This window comes from Rhinolophus sinicus, chromosome 9, assembly GCF_057876585.1.
Source record: "Rhinolophus sinicus isolate RSI-liver-muscle chromosome 9, RSI-T2T, whole genome shotgun sequence".
In the NCBI taxonomy this organism is placed as follows: Eukaryota; Metazoa; Chordata; class Mammalia; order Chiroptera; family Rhinolophidae; genus Rhinolophus; species Rhinolophus sinicus.
Genome location: NC_142509.1, coordinates 28,682,985 through 28,704,182, shown reverse-complemented (window position 1 = coordinate 28,704,182; position 21,198 = coordinate 28,682,985). Strand labels below are relative to the sequence as shown.

Below are 21,198 nucleotides of genomic sequence, written 5' to 3'. Positions count from 1 at the left end.
CTGTCTGCCTTTCTCCCAACAAAGCAAAATGTAAGTGTCCCTTACGTGAAGCCTTCCAACTTGTGGGGAGAGAAGATAAATGATATTTCAAGTTGGGGCTTTGCAGGTGCGGGGGCGGGGGGACGTGCGGGTCAGGGATGGCTTACAGAGGAGGGGTTCCTCCTGTCGGGTTTGATGACCGGCAGGGTTGTAGGACTTGAATAAGCAGGGCTGGGTGGGAAGGTGCCGCACAAGTAGAAGAAAACACATGAGCCAAGGCGAAAGGTGTGTCCCTTTTAAAGTCCATTGACGGTTCCCCATTGTTCAAAGGATCAAATGCCCACGCTTGAGCTTGTTTGCAGGACTTATGATGCATTTGGGGAATCTGTCCTCAGGTCGTCTCTCTCCACCGGACCCCAATCTCTCACCCTCGCTCTCCAGCCCCATCTAACTTCTCTCTGTTTTTCCAACCAGACAGGCGCTCTCTTGCTACCAGAACCTTGAATACACTGTTCTCTCTCTCCCAAACACTACTCTCCCACCCTCTTCACGGAGGGTCTGTCAATGGAAGAATGTCCAAACTGGTAGAGAATTTTTATAAGACTTTATTTGAGCCAAAACTGATGACGAACTCCTGGGAAGCAAGATCTCAAATGCTCCCTAGAATGGCAGTTTGGCAGCTTCTTTTATGCATTTGAATTAAGGAGCGAACATAAGGAAGATTACATGAAGGTGGGAGAAAGCAAGGTGGGGACTGGATTACAGGATCGTTAACAAGATTATGTGCTCTCTTGATGGGGGTTACATTCATTTCAAAAGTATGTTAACCTAGATGCACAGAAACAGTGGACAGGGCTTACTTTAAGGTAAAGATAAACCTTTTACTAAAATGATTATATGCCTGGAGCAGAACTACCCACCATGACCTGCCCAGCTAGGAATTTACAATAAGATCACCCTGTGAGGTTACCTTCAGGGGAACCCCTTTTTTGTCCACAGGCCTCAGTTGGGACTCTCACCAGGCTGTCTAGAGCCCCTCGCCTTCCCCTATCCCCACACAGCACGCCTGGGTATTTGTGTAACAGAAGAAATAATAATAATAGTCATAAAACGCCAAACTGACTCTAGCTGCTCTGCTTACAAGGGTGGGAGAAGTAATCGTTCAAGCCAGGGGGGAAATCCCTACTCATTGGATGTTTGTTCAACAGATATTTACTGGGCACCTACCATGTGTAAGGTACTGTACTAGGTGCCGGGTTAGTTGCTTTCCACTCTGGGAGCCTGGTGAGAGAAGGAGGAAAACAAAGTTGTTATTTCACCAGTTCTAGCCCACTGAATGGTGAGACCCCAAGTGGGTAGCGTGGAAGGGGTGCCCAGGCTAAGGGCATTGAGGACCACACAGATTTGCCCAAGCAGGGTCTCTAAGGCTAAGGGGCCTGGCAGTATAAAAGTGGGTGGGTAGTTGGGGGTTGCCCTGTAGTGAGAGGTGACCAGTGAGGAGTGCCAGGTGGTAGGTGGACCCAGAACCTAAAAAATGCTGCACAATATTCAATTTTCAACTCTTTGCACTGTGAGATAAAGCTCATATGCCAATCCAAAGCTTAGGGAAGTTGTGCACCCACGGATGCTTTGTCTGGGTGGTCTGGGGACAACCCAGAGTGAAGTGAATGGAGAGGAGAATTCTCCATGGGCAGGAACTTGAAGTGAGAAGGGACCATGAGAATGGCCCTTCTGAGACATCACTTTGTTGGGTCACTGGACAGAGGTGTGATTCCGTTTTATTTAAATAGCTCAAGCGAGCTGGCCTGTTCCTCGGATAGACTACAGATCTCACAAAGGCAGAGACCGCATTATGTTGGTCTTTGCTGTATCTCTGACTCCTAACACAGCTCCTGGTACGTAGGCATTTCGTACTCACAGGATGCACGGATGAATGGATTGAACAAAAACATCCAAATTTCTTTCTATAATACCTCCTTCAAAGTCCTGCATCATCTGACCCCTGGCACCTCCCAGCTTCATCTCCCACGCTCCCTGTCTTTTCACCAAACACAGGCCTCCTTTCCATCCCTTAAACACACATGCTCATTCTCACCCCAGGGCCTTTGCACTTTCCATCCCTGTGATCACAAACACTCTGCCCCCAGCTCTTTGTCTGGCTGTCTCCTTGTATCAATTTCCTCAGGTCTCCCCTCAAACTCCACCTCCCCAGAGCAGCCTCAAAATAGCCCCCAACTGATGACTGACTACGAGCTACATCATACAGCTGTAATTGATTCCAAAACACTTCTCAGAATTGTGCCTTCTTGGTTGCAAACACACATGCTTATTAAAATCGAAGCTGCCCTCAACACACATCGCATCCATAGATACACCCTAGAACGTAAGCTCCCAAAGGGAAGGGTTTTCTTTTTCTGTCTTGTCCACCACTGTGTCTTCTATGCTAAGTGTGATAGTTGGTGCCTCCAGTGATAAGTACATATTGAATGAATAGATGGATGGATGAATGAATGGCGAGTGTGAGTCACCCTGGGAAATTAAGCCAAAGGCATGATCTCAAACCCCAGAAACCCAGCTCATTCTGTTTGGAGAGCTTCCAGCTAGAAGACACAAGCTTTGTCATCCAAATAGACGACTGGCCCTTCCCAAGAGCTCTCCAGCAGAATGACAGAGGGATGTTGTTCTGGGCCCTCATTTTGCTGCTGCTGCCGAGACAGGATATGCAGAACCTGCTTCCCCCCTCACACTCCCTTGACCCTGCTGCCTGGGAAGTCTTATTTGCAGCCCACCTCCACTCCCGCATCCCCAACTGCCTGCCTGCCAGTGGCTGCCCATGGTGATATATGGAGATGCCTTGATTTGACCTTGAAGGGAAGAAACAAATTAATGTGTCTCAAAATAAATTCCGGGAATCAGTGCTGGCTTCTCCTCCACCCCCTCCTCTTGGTGCCTCATGAGTTGTGCATCATAATGTGAAAATCAATACTGTCTCTTAAATGAGCCAACACCGGGGCTGGCAGGGTGTAGAGCTACTGGGAGGTCCCCTCCCCGCCTAATGTCCTGGGCCCAGGAGTTGTGGGAAAGGGGTGGGGGGGCTCCAGGCTTGCTGCAGGCTCTGCTCTCTGGTTGCTGAGGGCTGGCTGAGTCACTCCGTCTGCAGCGAGGTCAATCCACTCAACCCCCTGCTCCAAGGCCTCCTGGTGGGAGCAGATATGGGCTACCCCGTGGCTCCTGAGGGAAAGAGAAGGGCAGCCACCCGGAACAGTTTTGCCAAGGCCACTCTCTGAGGATAACTGGGATATGGGGAGAGGAGGAGACTGCAAGGCCAGCCCCCCAGCTCAGCAATTCAATGTATAGTTACTGAGCACCTATGCGGGGCACTGATGCAATGGTATGCCCAGGGACACTGGTACCAGGTGCCCAAATATGGAATACTTCAGTGGCACTTGATAAATAGCACTGCCTGAGCCCCTAAGGTGCCCCCAGTGCCCTAGGCTGTGTTGAGCATGTGATTTTATTCTGATGCTTTGACATCTGGCTCCTTGCTGATCCTGGAGGGACTGCCTCCCCCCCCCCGCAAGCGGGGCTAATTCCTAGAGATTGTAAAGGACTCACCTGCGAGCACACTTTCTCATACAAAAAGCAGCTAATCCAGAGCCCACATCCTTCATCATGCTCTCACTCCCAGCCTACACTACCTGCCCTAATTATCTCCTGTACCCTGTACCCACTGAAATTGTCAAACTAGCCAATCCTAAACCTGTTTACGCTGCCTCACCTCTTCCTTCCCACAGAAACCACAATAAAGGCTCTTATTCACATTTCCCCACATTCCCTCTGCCTCCTGGCCGACCTTGGTGCATCCCCATGTGGCCCCCATGGCAAGGCAAAGCCCCCTCCTCCTGGATCGGTGCGTGTAACAAGCTATCTTTTCAATGGCAATCGGGGCCTGACCTTTTGGCCTTGCCGTAACTGAAAAATAATAAAACCTACATGTTAAAATGTAGACATCTCCCTCCCCATTCCTCCTCCCCACAACCCCTTTAGGAACCAGCAGCTGCCTTTGGACCCACCCGTGGCGTTTCTGAATAGTCAGGGGCCTGGCCCTCCTCCTCTCCCCAGCCTACTGTGTGTTAGGTACAGCGCTGGGCCTTGGAGAACAAGACAGACGTGGGTCTCGGCCCTCGTGGGTGTCATAGGGGTCTCAGACAGTAAGCGAGTAAGTAAAGAAAACAGCAGGGGCCAGGGCAGGACCCAGTGTGGGCTCTGAGATCCCCGAGCAGCAGGGCCGTTAGAGATCTGAGTTCTGATCCCAGCTCTGCTGCTCGCTTCTGTGTGTGACCTTGTCACTTGACCTCGGCAAGTGTTTGTTTCCTCATCCACAAATGTGGGTGGTGGCAATGTAGGGCTGAGGATTAGACATTTGCATGCAAAGCGCTCAGCCCACTGGCGCCAACGCAGAGGAAGTCCACAGTGGTACCGAGCAGTGGGTGGCCTCCACCTGGCCCGCCCCCTGGAGGCTGTACCTATGACTGACGCTCTCCCAGCACCTGCCTCCCAGTTCTCACTGTCTCCATTTGGGAGAAGAAAAGCGCTAACTGGAGCATTGAGGGGGTTTTCGATCTTCCTTGTCAGAGATCTCGAGGTAACCATGACACCTCATGTACACAATCCTAGTTGCCAACCCCCACGCTCTGCCCAAGAATGAGGGTGTTGTTATAAATCAGGAGAAAAACTGCAAATATGACTTCGGGATCTGGATGACATCTTTTGAAAAAGAATGCCTTTAGCTCCTTAGCAGTCAGCACCGTTCCTAGAACATAGCAAGTGTTCAGAATATCATCTATTATCATCACTGTTACTGTTATTGGTTATCCTGCAAAGCCGTGGAGAGGATACATGTTAAAAAAGAACACGGTGGAAAGGAGGGCCAGAGAACAGGCTGGCAGCAGACTGCAGCATTTTCTCCCTGGAAGACTTCGAAGCTGAAAGGAGACACAGCTGCTGCCTGGCTGGGCTCACGCCCTTCCCCATCAGGCCCCAAGGGGAGGTGTTCGGGTGCTCTCCAGGCTAGAGCCCAGATGCCCAGCCTCTAGCACCCCTCATTGGCCCCAGGGGAAAGTGAAGGGTGGGGAAAGACCTAGCTCATGCTCTAAAATACTTTCAGAGAGCCTGATGTTATCGTCTGGGTGGGACTTGGGCATGGATACTTTTTAAAAGCTTCCCAGAGGATTCTAATATGCAGCCAGGGTTAGAAACCACCAGAGAATTGGCTGTTGGGATGGGGGCTTCAAAGAGGAGGCTTGGACAGCGTGGGTGGGGTGGGAGTAGTTACCGGAGGCTTCTAGGAAGAAATGTTGAAGTTGAAAGCCGGAGGATGAGTATTAATAATAATGACATTATTAAATGTTTATTAGCTGCAAGGCGCTGTCTACACTCTTCACATCCATTTTCCCATTTAATCGGTAGCTAACCGGCAATGATCCAGAAATGTGCCCAAGGTCCCACAGCCAGGAAGTGGCAGAGAGTCAGTTCCAAACTCAGGCAGACTGGTTCCAGACCACTGTGTTTGCTAAACCAGGGAGCAAAATTGGGGGAAGGGGGGAGAGGAAAAGATCAAGAGTGTCTGCCAGAGGGAATAACACAGTGATTCAGTAGATGTGTGTCTTTGAAAAATGTTAATCTCACTCAGAGCCTCAGTTTCTTCATCTGTAAAATAGGAATAATTCATCGGCAGCCTGACTATCCCCCAGAGGGTGGCTGGGAAGATGAACAAAAGAGTTTGTAAACCAAACAGAGCTATTGGTTAGTGATTATCACCATCCCAGCAGTGAGGGCAGAGGAAAGGCAAGGACCAGCTGTCTTGGAAACATTGCCTAGTGACCTGATATCATGGGACAATTTCATTTTTTGAATGCCTGTTTGCGTTCCATCAGAGCTGCGTGACAGACTGGCTTGTTCGGGTTCTAACAGTGACAACTTATAAAATCCACAGCGGACAAGATGACAGAGTTTACTGCCAATAGCTGCATGCGCATACACGATCTAAGCCAGCACAGACACAGTGTCGAAGGACAAAGAAGGTCTCTGCAGAAGTGACAGGAATTGAGAATCTCTGGGTGTGTCCAAGATTTCACGCTAGATCAGCAGTTCCCAAGGTGAGTTCCATAAAAAGAAAAGGGCATGGGGGTGGCTTCTGTAGTCAAATAATTTGGGGAAATGCTGGGTCAGACAAACTTAAACATTCTTCTTCAGCCTGGTGATGTGCCCTGCGTAGCTGCAAGAGGAAGATACAGCTGGTAGCTCTTGTTCCACAGCAGATGAGCCTAAAATTGAAGGCGTACAATAAACAGCCATCTCTGAGATCACAATATTGACGTATGTGATGTAACAACGAACCTTTATCATTGCACCGTTTCTAAAGTTCGGCTAAGGTTTAGCTGGGGAGTTCTGGTTTGGGTGTCTCATGAAGTTGAAGATGTCAGCCAGGGCTGCAAATCATCCGAAGGTCTGATTGGGGCTGAAGGGTCTGCTTCTAAGTTCACTCTTATGGCTGTTGGCTGAAGGCCTCTGTCCTTCACCGTGTGAGTGTCCTCATGACATGGCAGCTGGCTTCCCCCAGAGCAAGTGCTCCAAGAGAGAGCATAAGGCAGAAGCCCAGTATGTCTTTTGTGATCTATCCTTGAAAATGTCATGGTATCCCTTTGGCTATATGCTATTGGATGTCACCGCTATTTGGAACCTAGAATGGATGAGAATTTATTCCGAGCCAAGGGAGCTGGGCTTTTATACTCTCACACCAACATTCATTGGCTCAGGTCTGCCCTAGGGGTGCATGGGAGGGGGATATAAACTCCCCCATGAGGATGGAATATCAAGCTCTTGACCCCGTGAGCAAAGTAACTCCAGTCGCCCCTGGGAGGTCCTGCAAAAAAAGTCACAGGTGCAAACTGCTGGAAACAAGAGTACCCAGAGGCCAGGCGGGCATACACAGAAACGGTAAAAGGCATCCAAGGAGACTGGGCAGAGCAACAGCAGTGTCTGCCGCATTTATACTCATGCAACACTGGAAATGACAAAACGGCTCAATTATAGGGGATTAGTTGGACAAATGATGGTCCATCCATACAGTGGGAAAAAATATGCAGCCATTATGTACCATGTTCCGGAAGATGATTTATTGTCACAGAAATAGCACATGGGGAAAGCTGGCCTCAAACAATCAGTATGTATGATACCCCATTTAAAAGAAATATACATTCCTATTTAGATTTTAGTTGTTTTAAAGTGCCTTTTTTTTTTTAAAGGTGGGTATTCAAGTTATTTATTTTTTCTTTGTGCATTTCTGGGTTTTTCAAATATTCAGCATAGAGAATGTATTGCCTTTAAGACAAGAAAAGTAAACCTAGGTGTTAAATCTAAGATCTGATTCTCATGAGGGACATCTGGATGTAATACTATATATCCGGATGCAAATTTCAATTCCCCTCCTAGCACATGGCATTTGTGTGGCTGTGTAGGGTCATGGTCACGCATACGCACTACAGCTTGACTGCCCTGGTTTGAATTCTCCTCCACCGCTTATTAGCTGGGTGACCTGGGCAAATTTCTTAACTTCTCTGGGCCTCGGGCTCCTTGGCAATAATATATGGGTGGTGACAGTGCCTTGTAGAGTTGTGGTGAGGAATAAACAAGTTAAGATATGTAAAATACTTAGAGCTGGCATAGAAAAAGCACTTCAGCATGTAGACCTACCTTCCTCAACCCCGCCCTCATCCCTAATTAGTATGAATGGCTAAGGTCCTGATTTGCTCTCCCTCTTCTCCTCAAAGCTTTCCTGTTCTGCCTTCCGTTGCATCCCATTGGGATCCTGCCAGGTACAAGTGAGTAGTGATGAATTAACCAGCTTGCCCAATCACATTCATTTGTGCTCAAGTCTTACTTCCCCCAGGGAATGCCTTTTAACCCAGTTCCGGAAGCTCCAGGGAGCCCTGTGCAGGCAGGCCTGAGGAGTGTACACCTGTGGCTTCCACCTGGTGACATCCATGTCCCTTTCCTCGGGTCACAGCCCCTCAATATCTCTTTGGGGTATCCTCACTATTATGTGCAGTTTCACTAGGAATTTCCAGCACAGGGCCCCCCCTTCCTTCCCCACCGGTGGGCACATGGCCCAAGCTAAGGCAATCAGGGCCCAGAGACTCGAGGAGGGGAAATATGTGAAGCTGATTCATCCCCAAGACAGTGCACTGAAAAGATGTCCAGTTTCCTTGCTCCCCAGATACCCGGAGCAGCTCCATTCCTGTCCTTCCTGGAGTCCAGGGCTCAGCTTTCTTTCAATTACAGGAGGTATCCCATGTTCTTTTCCCATTATATTAGGTCAAGTCCATTCCTTTCACATGAAAACCAAGAACACAAGCTGAGAGAGAGATGGATATGGCGGCTGTGGGGACAGAGCCCCAGAGAGCAGTTTCCAGGCTCTCGGCCTCACGTGGAAAGGTGCTGGCTCGGGTAGTACATGGCCATCAGCTGTGACTAGTTGGCCATCCGCTGTTACCGGTCAGCCATTAGCCACTGATATAACTGCCGTGGCTAAGCTAGCAAAGGGTGTGGCGTGGTGGCGTGGCGTGGCGTGACGTGGCGGAGTGTGGATTATGGATTGCAGAGAGGCGGATTGCAGCTAGCAAGTGAGGTTGGTTGGCAGAGACAAGTGGACGGCAGGTTGCGGATCCTGTGGCTCCTGCCTCCTGTGTCTCCAACCCAGCCGCCAGCGAGACTATAGTGGTGTGACTCCCCCATCTATGGCTCCGTGGGTGTTCCTTTTGGGCCTTACCATGTCCTGCGTTCTTATGTGGGGAGCAGGAGCTGAGACCCCGCGTGACATCCCTCATGACAGTGGCTGAGTAGCATCTCCCACACCGCCTATCCAGTGACACCTGAGTTCTAATCCAGTCCAACCATTAACTCCTCCTGGGACCCTGGGCAAGACCTCTCCCCTCTCCCTCTGTTCCTCTGCCTCCTGGAACCGTCCCATAAATGCAGCAGTGTTGGGGATCCTGTCTGAAGCCCCCCTTCTCCCTGGGATGGACACACATTCCATAGCTGCAACAGCCTCTAATCTAACATACCCAATCCGTTTCCAGTCCAGATCGGCTCTCCAGAGCGCCAATACCTCCTAGACATTTACACCCAAAGGCTTCTCAGACTCCACACGTGCAAAACAGAATTCAGTATCTCTCCCTGCAAACTGCCCCCCTCCCTCGCTTCCCCCGCTTTAGGACACCATGGCATCAACAGACACCTCCCCCAGGAAACCCAGAACTCTCCTAGGTTTCTCTGTCCTTCTCAGCCTGTCACCAGGCAGTCATCTGACATCCTCTGTATATGAGCCCTCCTATTTGTCTAGCAATTGTCCCTCTACAACATCCAGTCATCTGTTATCTGTTTATCCCTTAACCCTTACAAGTCCAGGAGGTGGGTGATATTATCCCAACTGGAAGACATGGGGAAACCAGAGAACCGAAGCCATCTATCCAAGGTCACACAGGAAGTAAGAGGCTGAGCTGGGATTTGAGCCCAGGGCTGTCTGAGCCCGTAGCCTGTGCACGGTCCTCAGGACTCCCTCTTGTCCATTGTGCCCACATTCAGAAGGGACAAGATTGAAGGCAGTCAATCTCTCTGACCGGTTACTAAGCTTCGCAGTGCAAACAGCAACAGTGTTGTTCATGAGCTCATCCGTTCCACTTTGCTCCACCCAGTTCCTAATCTGGGCTCGTGACCTTGCAACTCATCTCCCAGACAACGATTAAGATGCAACAAACAGAGGTGGAGTTGCCAACTTGGACCTGAGCTGCCCGGGCAGAATGATGGTACAAGCCCAGGATGTGGGGCGGGGGGTGGTGGTGCTGACGTCCAAGGGCTGCACCCCAGAACCTCCCCTCTGTGTAGTTAGCAGCATGTGCCCCTACTGAGCCAGAGGAATCCAACATCCAATCCTGGCAGGGCCACCAGGAGCTGGAAGCATTGGGAGGCTGGGAACACGAGCACAAAGCCCTCACTGTGTGGTCCTGGGTCCTGGCGAAGGTTCAGGAGACTCAGCATCCACACCTGGCCCTTTGAATACTAGCTCTGCCTCCGATTCATCAGGAAATCCTAACTCCCAAGTGTACCCATCACCTGAGCACCTCTCACCTCCACCTGGATCTGAGCCTCTTAACAGCATAGGCTACTTCCACCCTTGAACCCACAGTCAACTTCTTTTTTAAATTTTTAAATTGTGGTAACATATATAACAAAATTTGCCATTTGAACCGTTTTGACAAGTGCATCCGAGTCAGTGACATTAATTACACTCAATGTTGTACAACCATCACTGGTATTTATTTCCAAAACGTTTTCATCACCCCACACAGAAATTCTAGAAATTAAGCAGTATCTCCCCTATTCCTCCCTCTCTCCAGAACCCAGTAAATTCTACTCTACTTCCTGTCTCTATGACTTTGTCTACTCTAGGTATTTCATACAAATAGAATCATGCGATTTGGCCTTTTGTGTCTAGTTTCTTTTACTCGACACAACGTCTGTAAGGCTCATCCATGCTGCAGCGTAGATCAGAATTTCATTCCTTTTTATGGCTGAATAATATCCCATTGTATGGCCGTACCCTATTTTGTTTATCCATTCATCTGCTGATGGATACCCCCCCCCGCATCCCCAGTCAATTCCACTGCAATAGGCAGACTCATTCTGGGAAAAACATTACTCAGACGATGGCACAACTTTACTCAAACCCTCCAATGGCTCCTGAATTCGTTCAGAGGAAAAGCTATAGTCCTTATTATGGCTACAAAGCCTGAACGGATTCTCTCTCCACATACACACTCCATTACCTTCCTGCCCCTCTGACTTCATCCCTTCCTGCTCTTTCCGTTTTTCGCGGTTCCATGAACTCAGGGCCTTTGCAATTGCTGTTCCTTCTGCCTGGAATGCTATTCCCCTCAGACATTTGCATGGCTGCTGACCCCCTCATTTCCTTGAAGCATTTGCTCCAATATCGCCTTCTTTATGAGGCTTATCCTGAACACCCTCTTTACAACTGCCACCTGCCTCTCCTTCATCCATCATTCCTGATTCCCCTTTGGTATCATCTACTTTTTTCACAGTATTTGTCATTTTCTAATATATTACACAGTTCATCTATTTATTGTTTTCCTTGTTTCTGATCTGCATCCCACCTCTAAAATGTAAGCTCTAGGAAGACAGGGATTTTTTTAAATCTTTTTGCCTGTTTCATCCATCAATAGATTTGAAGAACCTAAAACAGTGGCTGGTGGCAGTAGGCACTCAGTACATATGTGTTAAATGAATGAGTGTGGGTTGAAACGAGTTGCGGCAGTTCTCTGAGCCCGTTTCCCTATCTTTTTGAATCGGGGATTATGATTCATCCCTGGGACGGAGGGTGACATGGTGGGGATCATACCAGATCGTAACTGTCACCATCCTTTGTAAATCGGAAAGTACTGTGCGAGTAAGAGGGGGTGGAAGAAAACGGATCTCCACAGAGTGCCTTCGAGGCCAGAGACTTTCCATGATGCATCTCATTTTATTATCCCCATTTTATGGATGAGGAAACTGAGGTTCAGAAAAGTGAAGGAACTTCTGCCACAAGATCACACAGTGTGAACGTGTCAGGGAGTCAGAGCTTCCACCCAGCTGTCTGACTTTTTCTACAGTTTGCTTCCAGCTCTCGAATTTGATAAGCCTAAGAGGAAACTCCCTTTTCTCCAAGGACCAGCTCTGAGCCCAGGGGAATACTAATGAGGACGAAGATATAAATAATAGCTAGCTTTTATTAAAAGCTTCCTCCCTACGTCAGGTTCACTTTACCATGTTCCAACTGCTTCACATATGCTATGCTCACAAGACAGCAGGAAAGAGGGACTATTATTCCCTCATAACAGATGAGGGATTCAAGGATCAGAGAGGTCAGGCCATTTGCTTGAGGCCACACATCTAACAAACAGCAGAGACAGCACTTGAGCTCAGAGCTGTCTGACTCCCATGGCATCTTGAAAACGTCCATGGTTGTTGAGATGCGGTTTCTCTAATGCTACATACGTGTATGCTCCCTCCAGCACATACACATGACTCCATCATCACTGCCAGGTGCCCGGTGGAAGCAGACCCAAGAGGGTGCTCCTGTAGGTGGGATGGTGGGCATTCTACGAACCCCTGGTGCTCAGCCCCTCAGTGTAAGCAGCAGGGTACAAAAGGAACAGGCGTTGATGGGAGCTGGGGTGGGAATCCCACGGGGCTGCATTGCCAACAAAGACAAATGAACGAACCACTCAGCAAACCAGGGCACTTCCACCCCAGAGCAGAACTGTCACTGGTAAATAAATCATCGAAGCTCCACGCCGGACGTGCCAATTTCAGCAGGAGAAGATGAACACATTTATCTGCCTGGTGACACCTTGGCTGTCTTCAGGCACTGAGGGGTATGAAAATATTCCCCAGCATGCACTCTCCCCAGGACTGGATCCTGGGTGGTGCTGGTGGGATGGGGAGAGGGTATCTCATGACAGAAACCGTGTTTGTCTCAGACTTCCCACAGTGGCCCAAATGCAGGACCCTAACACTTTCTATGCCTTTTAAAATAGTCATAAAGCAATGGTTAGCACGCTTTGAGTGATTACTGTATGCCAGGTATTGTGGTGAGGGTGTTTTGTTGTTGTTTTTTTTACTATACATTATCCTACTAACTGGCTAAAAATAAAATATTGTTGAGGAGTCTCTGTTGCGAAGGAATATGACTCTTTGGAGGGTGTCTATTCTTTAGAATTATTCTCAAGCATTAAATAACGCTTATAAAAGGTGATCCGGCTCCGGGTCATTTCCAAAGGGCTTCACCAACCTTCCACCATTTCTGATCTCTGGCAGTAACATCCGCCACACCAAGACTCTCCTCTGTGGTGGGTGGGGGGGGGGGAGAGAGAGAGAGGGAGAGAGAGAGAGAGAGAGAGAGAGAGAGAGAGAGAGAGAGAGAGAGAGAGAGAGAGCGCCCTGGGAGAGGGAAAGGGTGCGACTGACGCCCAGGGCACCAGGACCTCAGAGCCAAGTTCCCACCATTCACAGGAGCCGGGTCACACTGTCCTGCCAAGTTTCACCGCCCAAACATTGCTGTCTTGGTGGAATGAAAGCTACTACACTCCATCGTCCTTGTGAGGGGTAGACCAAACCCTCCTGTGTCTCTGGAGGTGTCCGTGTTAAATAAACGGAGTGGAGCGGGAGAAGGGGGAGGTGCTGTGTGGGCACCTAGCAGATTTGTTTCACACAATTCTCAAAACAAGCCCGTTTGGCAGAGGAGCCTAAGAAGGCGAGGGCACTTGCCCACAGCCTCATGCCATTGGCGGGATATTATTGTAAGATGTCCCCACAGGTCTGCTATCGGAAGTCTCCTGAGCCCTGAATGGCTGGGAGACACCACAGGTGACCCTTCCTCAAAGATCCGCCTGCCAAAGCCCTGTGAAGTCCTGTCCAAGGACACTTGGCCCTGAGACCAACATCCTCGTAGCCCCAAAGTGCTTCTCTATCTCTCACCTCTTTGCGGACAGGGAATAAATCACTGACAATCAGAAATCTGCAATAATAAAAATGATGTGAAGCGGTCTTTATGAATAGGATTATCATAAACGAAAGGAATTGGTTTTCCAAACAGCAGGTACAATATGATCCCATTTTAAAATTGCATAAAATTAAAAGCTCTGGGGGGAAAATATACTCACTATTAATAATGATTTTTTTTGGAGTAGGGGAAGAAAGATTTAAGGGTGATTTTTATTTTATTATTTAGCTTCTACACATTTTCCAATTTATCAGCAAGGTACAGGTGGTGTGCATCTTACTTGGAAAATAAAGAACAAAATAATTTCCTCCCCCTCACAAGAAAGAATGAAGTGAATACGTCTATAAACGGGAAACTTCTACAAAGTTTCTGGGAAACAGTGCAGATGCATCATTGGCTAGCATTGTTCTCCACGGTTCTTTGTGCTTAGTTTCGGGGAACATAATACAGCCGGATCTGAGCTCCAAGCAATCACGTGATGATAGAACAAACAAATAGACAAGAGAGCACCAGAATTTCCATTATGTTTGTTACCACATGGCATAGAGAAAGGAAAAGGGGCATGTCCCTTGTGACTCACACTTTCCTCTGTCTGCTTTGCCTGGTTCCTCTAACACCCAAATGGACATGCCATCCAATCCCCATGTAGCTCCCGGATTCCTTCACTCCAAAGCCCCATCCATTCAGGTCCCACTCGCAGGTCCCCACCTCAACATCCGTTTCTTTGTTCACTGATTCAGTGGTGTTCACAGGAGGCCATCTAACTTTGTGGGAGAACGTACAGTCCAATGGCCGAGCCAAGGCCATTCAGCTGGACTGAGTTCTAATCCCACTTTGCCTAGGTTCAAATCCCTCTCTGCCTGAGTTCTAATCCCACTTTGCCTAGGTTCAAATCCCTCTCTGCCTGAGTTCTAATCCCATTTTGCCTAGGTTCAAATCCCTCTCTGCCTGAGTTCTAATCCCACTTTGCCTGAATTCAAATCCCACTCTGCCCTTGATGAACTAGATGGTGCTGGGCAAGTCGCTTCACGTGGGTGAGCCTCAATGTTCTCTTCAAGAAAAGGGGAGAATTTTCATAACCAAGTTTTGGGGGTTGGCAAAGGGAAATCATGCTTACCAAGCCCATGGCAGTGTGTCGCTGCCAACCTGAGCCCCAGCTCTTCCTTTTCTCTTGTTTTTCCTCTCATGGAGGCGACCAAAAGGGTCAAGGTGGTACCTGGGGACACAACAACGTTTTCTTATCCTCTGAGGGTCCAAACGCACCTCCTAACCTTCTAACAGAACCTGTTGACCCACCTCTGCCACAGCAATGAGAGCCGCATGGCCCCAGACTGGCACAAGAGGCCTCAGACCACCCCTGGCAAAAAGCCAGACCACCAATACACTAATTTGATATATTTGACAAAAATGTCTTGAAGACTAGCTTTCTTGAATATTTTCAATGAATGTGAATATGGTCTTCTTCTTAATAAATTAGTCTTGATTATATTCAGTGAATATCTTCTCAGCAGCATTTTCAGCTCAATTTGTCTAAAGCTAAATATCATGGGAGCCGTTTAGCTTTTTTTTATGACTATCTTCTAATGAAGAATATATTCTTGAATATCTTAAACTGAGTCTTGAATATGATTAAAACATCTTGAATAAATTTTTGGATAAGAGGATTCAAGAAGTATAAATTCACTGAATATTATCCAGCAAATTAAAATAGCGTATGTATAAAAATGCAGTCACTGACTATATTCAAGAGGAGTGTGTTCATATTCATTAACGATATTTGATAAGAATTTTCCTTCAGTAAGGTTTGATAAATTGGAAAATTTGACGAATTTGAGCAACTGGATTTCTGAGGGAACTACGTATCATGGATTTGATTTTGGGTAGATTGGCCAAAGTCCCTCCAAGGCTGCTGGGGAAGGCATCCAGAGAGCCTCCTATGAGGTCTGAGGGAAGTCCACTAAGATTCACCTCCCACTGTGGCCAGAGCCCTGACCCTCTGGAGCCCTTCACCTTCTGGAGTACCCCCATCCTCTCTGGACTCTGAGGTCAGCCCAATTTAAAAGGAGCTTTCATTCTTTTCAACTCACAGCATTTATTTATGCTCCAGGAATGTGGATTATGGACTAAGAGCCAAAACTCAAACATGTAACTCTGGATTTGAATCCCAGTTCTGCCACTGGCCATCTGTGTGATCTTGGGCAACTGACATAACGTCTCTGAGCTTTAGTTTCCATTTCTGGAAACAAAGGTCAAAATAGGGGCAACTCTAGAGAGTTATGGGGAAGATTCCATGAGATAATCACATAAAATGCTGAGCTTAGTGCCTGGCACATAGTAGGAGCTTCATACATGATAGTTTGTATTATCATTATTGTTTATCTGAAAAATTTGCTTCTACCGTTGGGTAAGTCCCTTCGTGTCTCTGGTCTTCCTGCCCTCATCTGTAAAATATAAAATGGTAGAGGTGGACTAGATCCACAGTTCTCAAAGTAAGATCCAGGGATGCCAGCCCCCTCCCCCCCGCCCCCACTTTTCAGGGGTCCACCATATCAAACCTATTTTTATAATAATAAGATGTTATTTAATTTTTTCACTCTCCTACTTTCATGTGTGTAACGAGGCATTTTCTGGAGTCTACACGATCTGTGACATCACAGCAGACTCAGAGGCAGCCATGAGAATTCAGCCATCTTCTATCGTTAGAGATTAAAGAGCTTTTCAAAAGTGTAAAGCAATGGCCCTCTTCTCACTTACTTTTTTGGATAACATAGTTATTGTCATAGAAATATGTTGTTGTTGTTGATAACGTTTCATGGGCCCATTATTGTTGTTTTTAAATGGATTTATAAATAAGTATTGTTAAAACTTGGCAGTTTTAATTTCCAGTATGGTACATAATGATAACCACACCAACACAGTCTTTGGGGTCCTCAGTAATTTTTAAGAGTGTAAAGGGGTCCAAAGACCAAGAAGTTTGGGAACTGCTGGATTATGTGCCCGGCAGTCATTATGTCGCTCATTCATATTCATTCATTCATTCATTCATTCATTCATTCATTCATTCTACAACAGATATTAGCATGTGCTTCCGACGCGTATGTGCCAGGCGTTTCTAGGTGCTGGGGATCTAATGAAGACTAAGATACAGTTCCCAGGAGGGAACAGATGGACATGAGTGTCCATTGAGTGACACAGACACAGATCTTGTGATGGTCCTTGTGAGGCAAGAGGAGGAGGAGACATGTATTGGCTGGGGCAGGAAGGGGATGGCCCCCCAGGCGGGGAGACCAGTGTTAGCAAAGCACGGTGGCGAGAATGTTCAGTTTTGTTTGCTGGAACACACTTGGCACAAAGAGGAAGACTGGAGCAAAGAATCAAGGTGAGCATGGGGTGTGCACAGGAGGTGAGGGTCCAAATGATCCTTGCCTTTGGGCCAGGTGAAATCAGTGCCTTAGAGAGAGGCAGCCTGAACAGACGTGGCTCCTAAATACCACAGGCTAGGTGGTTAAACAACAGAAATGTATTTTCTCACAGTTCTGGAGGCTGGGAAGTCCAAGGTCATGATGCCACCAGTTTGGTTTCTGATAACACCTGTCGTCCTGGCTTGCAGACGGCTGCCTTCTCGCTATGTCCTCATATGGCCTTTCCTCAATGCATGGGCACAGAGAGAACGTGTGAGTGAGAGCTTCTAAGGGCACTAATCCTATCGGATCAGCGCCCGCCCCCTCATTTAACTTTAAATACTTCCTTAGAGGTCCTGTCTCCAAAGGAAGCCACACTGGGGGTTAGGGCTTCTGAGGAGGACACAAACCTTCGGTCCTTAACACAGCCATTTCATTTCCACTTATTACCACCTCCCTGCTCTGAATTCTACTATTCACACCCCACTGAGAGAGAAACTGCTGGTGGTGAAAACAAAGCTTCCTCCCTCCTACAGGGGATAGAGAGTAAAGACACATGTGAAAAACATATTCACTCAAACTGCAAATATTTACACACTTGGCCAAGCCTTTGCTGATGGTCCCACACAAATGCAAACAGACACTCCAGAGGCTTTATTACTGCCTTCTTAGTTCACTGAGCTAAACATAGTGGCCACCGAAATACATTTATTAGTAGTATGATCAGAACTTGTTTTGTTCATCAGACAAAATCATTATAGGATCAGGAGCCTGTGAACCACAGAAACACCACAGGGGAAGCCCAAGCTGGTGGCTTTTCCTCATTTCTTTCACAGAATCTACATCACTTTTTTCCCCCTTAATCGTGTGATTTTTTTAACTACATAAAAATGTTTTATTGAAGGTGAATCAGAAACTCAGAAGACAACAAAAACCACCCACATTCCTCCTCTGCCAAGGAGATAACTACTATGACATTTCATTTGTTTCCCTTCAACGTTCATATGTTGAATATATAGAGACATTATTAATATTATTATTGTTATTTTAGAAAACTGGGATCAAGCGTGGATTGTATCCTCCTTTTTATTATTATATATCATGCTGATATCATGCTGATATAATATATATATATCATGCTGATATATAATAATAAACATTAGCGTTGGTTTTAATGTGTACTCACTCTACTGTTTCATTATATGGATGTCTTATAAGTTATGTACATTCCTATTGATACACATTTAAATTCTTTCTAATTTTTCACTTTTATAAGCAGAGCGGAAACAAGCAGTCTGGTAACTAAATATTTGTCCTCAGTCATGCTTTCTTTCTCAGGATAAATTCCTAGAGCCAGTATTTCTGAATTAATGGATATACATAGTTTTGCTAGTATTGTTACATGTCCTTAAATTGCACGCATATATATTTCACTATCAAAATGGAGAGTTCTTTCCTCTCTTTCCTTGATCCTTGTTGGAAGAGATCTTTGGAAAGACAGAGGGACTAGTCAGAGGTTTTGTTTTTTTTTAAATAGACAACACATCAATGTTATACTAAGAATTAATTGATCATTACATTGGAATTATATCACATATATTTAACTAACTTGAATTCAACTCTCTTTCATTAAGTACAAAACATTATCGATTTTAAGAGCCACTGTTATTTTAAGTAAAATTAAGAAATAAAAAAAATAAAGCACTTCCAGTTAAGCACTACCCACTGCCATAATACTCTTATTATGGCATTAATTTGTCGCAGCATTCCTTGTTTGAAATTTCCTTCATCTATTTTGAGTGATTTGGCAATTTCTCTTACCTTTTGGTGGTATATAAAATGAATCCTTTTGCACATATCTCAGTGACAAAATGCAATACAGCCTCAAGAAACTTTTGGGTTTTCTTTTTAGAGGTTTAGGAAAGATTTGGTAGTGCCTTTGCAAGAAAATACGATACTGGAGTCATTCCCCAAAGACAAGGATTAGCTTCACTAATACCCACTCTCCACCCCATGGCTGTCTGGAGGCCTTTCTGCGCTCACAGAAACTTTCCATTTCAAGGCCAAATCATATCATAGCATAATCTTTTTGAAGACATTTTAAGTGGCAATTAAAATCAACATGTGAGGGACCGGCTGTGTGCGTAACTCTGTTGAAATGACGACAACAGGAGCAGCTCCGGCCAAGTTTGTGTGGGCACAGGGAAAAGAATGTACACACAAAGAGCGAACACAAAATGCCAACTACGGACACGAGTCATTAATAATGTGCCAATATTGGTTCATGAATTGTAACAAAGGTACCACACAAATACAAGACCTTAATAACGGGGGGGGGGGGGTGTTGTTTGGACAGGGGCATATGGGAACTCTCTGTACTTTCCGCTCAATTTTTCAGCAAATCGAAAACTGCTCAAAAATTGTCTATTAATTTAAAAGCACATAACCTTAAAAACCCATCAGGCAAAAACAACCACTGTTCACTGTTCAGTGGTTAAACTTCTAGTCTTGTTTTATGCAAATGTATGTTGAATGAGAGCACCCTGATTTAGGTCATGCACATTTGTAAGAGCTTCATTACAAGGGGCCAAATTTTCCTCCAGAAAGATATTAAATTCCGTCCCCCACAGAGAACATGACTGCCCACCTCCCTGTACCAAACACCGATACTCCACCCAGGTCCAGAGGCAACCACGTGGCTTCTGAACGTTTGTTTTATTTCCTCCCGCAAGTGGCCGGAGCTTAGGACCCGCTGTCCTCTGTACCTAGTTGTACAGGAGGGTGCAGGAGATGGAGTTCACCTTGGCTGCAGCAGCTGAGCCCCAGGCCTGGCTATCTCCAAAGACCGCAGCTGCAGAAAATCTCAGAAATGGAAACCAGGAGGACCTTGAGGCAGAGGAGGTCTGGCTTTTCTCCGGGATGGGATTTTTGTCAGTAAAACTGTTGAGTCTTGTCAGGTTCAACTCCTCACACTCCCACCTCTGCCCCAAACTCTGGCCCTCCTGGGACAATACCAGTCAAAGTCAATTCTGTAGAGTAGCACACACAATTCTAGCCCGAAGGCAAGACGCCCAGAGGTTGGGAGAGCAAGGCAGGCATCAGACTGACATTTTGGGATCACAGACCTGACTATATATGATCCTGGATAAATAATCTTCCCCAAACTGTAAGGTTAAAAATAATCCAAATCCTCAAGAGTGTTGGGAAGAAACCTAAAACAGAGCAATGGAGACTGTAAACTCCACTGCTGGCATACAGATCCCGACCCAACACTTCGTAGCTGTGTCACCTGGAACAAGTTACTTAACCTCTCTGAGCCTCAGTTTCCTGATTTGTAAAATGGGCATAGTAATGCTCACGTCATAAAATTCTTGGAGGAATTAAGTGAGAAAATCCATGTAAAGTGCTTAGTATATTATCAACCCTCCATAAAAGAATTTGTTATGAATATTCAAGAGCCATTAGGTACCAGTGAAGGTCCCCCTTTTGCATATGGGGTGACTGAAGCCCAGATAAGGTAACGTCTTGTTCAAAGTCACACAGGGATCCTGCCTGGAAGTTTGGCTTCTGAAGCCCCAATCCAACACCCTTTTGGCTGAACCCCAACGGCCCCTCTTGCAGGATGCAAAATGCTGAGACCATGACCCTCTGCCACTTCCTTGGCTCGGTTTCACCTCTGGGGACCTAATGAAACACGGGGTGGGTGTGGTGCAGTCAGCATCTCAGACGGTAGCTCTCCAGCAGAAACATTATTTACGACCTGAGTCTATTCAGCACAAAATGTAATCAATGGATCAATATTGTGACACAACTGTCAGAAAGCCGGGGACTGGCTGGGAGGCACCTGGTTGCTAAGAATGTTCTTATCTGTTCAGTTTCTCCTTTGGGAAACTTTTCTAGTTTCTCCTTTTGGGTCTTAAAGAGCCAGAGTCCCAAAGTGGGGACCAGGAAGTGGGGACCATGGATGCCCTGGGAGGGGCAGCTGGACTCGAATTCACAGAAAACCCGAAAACCTTTTGCATTCATCTCTTGTCACTCCCTAAAAGGACGGCTAGCTGTTTATATTCTCTGAGGATCGCTGTGGAGTCCCAACTCCGCACTTTTGGTCACTAGGGTCCCCCCACCTGGAGAACCATCCCCCGCCAGATCTTTCCAGCTTGTCTCTCCGCTTCCACTCTGACTTCCCCTCCCCGGGTT

The 21,198-nt window shown here is 46.8% G+C and overlaps 1 long non-coding RNA gene across 2 annotated transcripts in view; it reads right to left on the bottom strand.

Annotated features, from left to right (window-relative positions):
• Positions 1 to 21,198, bottom strand: part of LOC141569253 (uncharacterized) — a 296,091-nt gene that overhangs the window by 6,363 nt on the left and 268,530 nt on the right. The window contains exon 4 of one of the 2 annotated variants that reach the window (XR_012492759.2): positions 366 to 1,260. The exons of the other annotated variant lie outside the window; for it this stretch is intronic. This is a non-coding gene — a long non-coding RNA (uncharacterized LOC141569253). Of the gene's footprint in view, positions 1 to 365; positions 1,261 to 21,198 lie in introns of those variants that run through there. 2 annotated transcript variants of the gene reach the window in all.